This window comes from Oncorhynchus masou, chromosome 25 (genome assembly GCF_036934945.1).
Source record: "Oncorhynchus masou masou isolate Uvic2021 chromosome 25, UVic_Omas_1.1, whole genome shotgun sequence".
In the NCBI taxonomy this organism is placed as follows: domain Eukaryota; kingdom Metazoa; phylum Chordata; class Actinopteri; order Salmoniformes; family Salmonidae; genus Oncorhynchus; species Oncorhynchus masou.
Genome location: NC_088236.1, coordinates 5,231,096 through 5,235,423, shown reverse-complemented (window position 1 = coordinate 5,235,423; position 4,328 = coordinate 5,231,096).

The following is a 4,328-nucleotide window of genomic DNA, read 5'->3' as shown; positions in this document are numbered from 1 at the left end:
TAGCAACTTATGAAGCATGGTCATAACATTTGACATACACTGTCATCCAGACTGTAATAGCAGTCGTTAATAACAGTTGACATATGACAACAGGATGACCGTGTCTCATAACTATTTTTAAAACTACTTATGACAGATGTTTTAAGTGTTATATAGCTGTTATAAAGGCTTCGTGAATACATTCATAAGGACACCTAGAGTAAAGTGTTACCAGAAAATCATAGATAGACATTTTTTTTTGTGTGTGAATCATTTTTAGCCCTTTGACTGTATAATAAACATGATGGTTCTTTCCTCCCTTTGTTCCTGGACTGGAAACGCACCCCTTCAAAACATCTCAAAATGACTCTTTTGGATGACTCTTTTGGATGACTCTTTTGGAGGATGAAAAGTTTATACAAAGTCCATGTCCGTCAACATGCCACTGACACCTTCATCCCCCCCAACCTAGATTCCTGTTGTTGTTGTCTCATGTTTTGATTGAATGCCCTCTCTGTCTGTTGGTCTATTAGATTCCAGTAGACTGTCGCTCAGGGGCTTACTGTTTTGCTCTCTCTTGCCCCCCCCCCCTGCAAGCTCTCTGTCTGTGATGTTGTTTCTCTTCGTCACCAACAACACCACAGTGTTGACTGACCGAGAACCTATCTCCTCCCAAGTGGTCAACACATCAAAAACATTAAGAAGACTAGCTCTCTGTTTCAGCCAAACATCACTGACTCTTTTTGTTGTCCGAGGGACAGTGGGGGGGCGAGGGAGGTGTGGGGTGTGTGTGTGTGTGTGTGGGGGGGGGGTGTAAGGGTTTATCTCTCGAAAATCTCCTCTCCCTATCGCCTTCCACTGCTCTATCCCACAACAACGACAACAGAACATGTCAATCAAAATGATGGCACCGCATTCTTTAAGAACGTCAGTTGGGTTTGAATTCAAAATGGCCGGTGGTCACTTCTGCACCACTTTAATTTTACTCAAGACGTATTTTGGGTAAAAAATGTTTTTATTGTTTTGAGCCTCTAGTTTCTAGAAACCAAAAAACAAGAAGGTTTTATTGATAATTTCCCAGCTCTTAACTCACAAATATTTTATTTTATTTCCAGGAAGTACCCCGTCACCCTTGGTTGTAAACAGAGAGCTACCATTAATAATATGCATGTACTTCTCTCATGGCTCAAAGTGGAGGAGAGACTGACTTCATCACTACTTGTGAAATGTTGACAAGCTGAATGTACCAAGCTGTGTTTAAACTAACTACTTGCACACAGCTCAGACACCCATGCATACCCCACAAGACAACTCTTCACAGTTTCCAAGTCCAGAACAGACTATGGGAGGCACACAGTACTACATAGAGTCGTGACTACATGGAACTCTATTCCACATCAAGTAACTAATGCAAGCTGTAAAATGATATTTATATAACAGATAAAAATGCATCTTATGGAACAGCGTACTGTGAAGGGACACAAACATTGGCACAGACACACACACATGAGAAGACATGCACTCTACACACACGTACATATGGATGTTGTATTGTAGATATGTGGTAGAAGAGTAGTGGCCTGAGGGAACACACAAAGTGTTGTGAAAAGTGTTATGAAATGTAATGTAATATTTTAAATGTATTTTTATTTTTTTTGTATTTAAATGCCTTAATTTAAAAAAAATCCTTAATTTTAGTCCTTAATTTAAAAAAATATATATTTATTTTTTTTACCTTTAACTAGCCAAGTCCATTAAGAACAAATTCTTATTTACAATGACGGCCTACCCCGGCCATGCCCTAACCCAGACGACGCTGGGCCAATTGTGTGCCGCCCTATGGGACTCCCAATCACGGCCGGTTGTGATACAACCTGGAATCGAACCAGGGAGTCTGTAGTGACGCCTCTGAGATGCAATGCCATTAGACAACACTGCACCTCTCAGGAGTCCTCTATAAATACATATACGTGTGAAAATCTTCAGCTCGGGAGTATCTATACATCCTGTCTCTCTCTATGTAATGTTGTGTCTCTCTTGATGCGATGTGTGTTTTGTCCTATATTTATATTGTTTTTTAAATATTTTTAAATCCCGGGCTCCATTCCAGGAGAGGGCCTTAGTCTTTTGGTAGACCGTCATTGAAATTAAGAATTTGTTCTTAACAACTGGCTTGCCTAGTTAAATAAAGGTTTAAATAAATAAATAAATAATAGCTCGCTAGCTATCGCACACGATGAACGTCAGACACATCAGTGGATTTGTCTCAAATAGCACCCTCTTATATAACTGCTCTACATTTCGACCAGATACCTATGGGCCCCTGGTCAAAAGTAGTGCACTATATAGGGAACAGTGTGTCCAGTCCTTGTTATTTGACATGGCTCCTGATTCACATGATTCCTATTGTTCTCTGTGGCCCCATGAGAAGTGGTACCAGCCCAGGTCGTAGTGTTATAGTACTCAAGAACCGGTCTTGTCTCAGTGTCTTAATTATTAAAAAATACATTTTTTTTGTAAATGACTCGGGTCTTGGACAATTTAGACTCTTAAAACACTCATAATTATCAGCTCTCATTCAGTCGATAGATAAAAACTCTTTGTCAAATATCCACACTTCTTTCATGATATATTAATGTCTTATTGCCTCTTGAAACCTGGGTTTCCTCATTTTACTCGTGACACACGTTACAGATGCTGTATCGTAATTTGATCATCCTGTTGTTGCAGAAATGTTCACAACACAACAGGAAATACAAAACTTCCAGTTGATCCCTTTTAAACATCTGTAGTAAGGGGAGACCGGGGAAGTTGTAACACATTTGGTATTTGTATCTATTAAAAAAACAAAATAAATATGTTTTAAGTGAAAAGTAGGCATTGCTCTAAAACTGAAAAAAAAGTAATTTACAGGAGCACCACAATGCCTACTGCACCCATGCTCTACCAAGGTTTTCCAGCATACAGCTTTGACCTACTACAGTAGCTATGTTGCTCTATTGAACTTTAATGTGTAGGTAGGTTTCTTATAGGATACAAAATGATTCAAACATCCATTCTCTTAGAGGAAGTGCTTCCCCAATAGTGTGATTTGTATCGCATACAACGTGAAGTATTGGATTCTTTCCACATTCTTTCACCACACTAATCCCATTCCACTTCCATTTCAAGCTTATTTTTTTGTTGTTGTTGATATATGAACACAAGCTTTCTTTATATACTTAGAAAACCATCACGCTTGATTGAGTGAGTTGTTTTGTCTTGCAGTAATGTGGTGCCTGACTGTATTTCCTTAAACGTTTTTATTTAGCAATACATGTCATTGAGAAAAACATTATTTATTTGTATTATTTTTTTTTGGGGGGGGGGGTCAATAGGTGAACACAGTCACTCAGTTAACAGACAGGGCCTTCAGAAAGTATTCATTCCCCTTGACTTATTCCACATTTTGTTGTCACAGCCTGAATTCAAAATGGATTAAATCTTCTTTTTTTATCTCACCCATCTACACCGAATACCCCATAATGACGTCACAATTACCCCATAATGTCGTCACAATTACCCCATAATGACGTCACAATACCCCATAATGATAAAGGGAAAACAAGTTTTTTTTAAATTCTTGCAAAATGCATTGAAAATAAAATAAAGAAATATCTAATTTACATAAGTATTCACTACTCTGAGTCAATACACGTATCACATTTGGCAGTGATTACAGCTGTGAGTCTTTCTGGGTAAAGTTTTTAACAGCTTTGTACACCTGGATTGTACAATATTTGCACATTATTCTTTTTAGAATTCTTTCAAGTTCTGTCGAGTTGGTTGTTGATCATTGCTAAACAGCCATTTTCAAGTCTTGCCATAGATTTTTAAGCCAAATTAAGTCAAAACTGTAACTAGGCCATTCAGGAACATTCAATGTCATCTTGGTAATCAACTCCAATGGATATTTGGCCTTGTGTTTTAAGTTATTGTCCTGTTGAAAGGTGAATTCCTCTCTCAGTGTCTGTTGGAAAGCAGAATGAACCAGGTTGCCTGTGCATAGCTCTATTCCATTTATTTCCATTTATTTCTATCCTACAAAACTCCCTCGTCATTAACGATGACAAGCATACCCATGACATGACGCAGCCATCACTATGCTCGAAAATATGAAGAGTGGTACTCAGTGTTGTGTTAGATTTGCCCCAAACATTAATAACATTTCTTTTTCATATTTGCAGTTTAACTTTAGTGCCTTATAGCAAACAGGATGCATTTTTTGAATAGTTGTATTCTGTACAGGCTTCCTTTTCATTCTGTCAATCAAAATCAAATGTTATTTGTCACACCAAATACAACAAGTG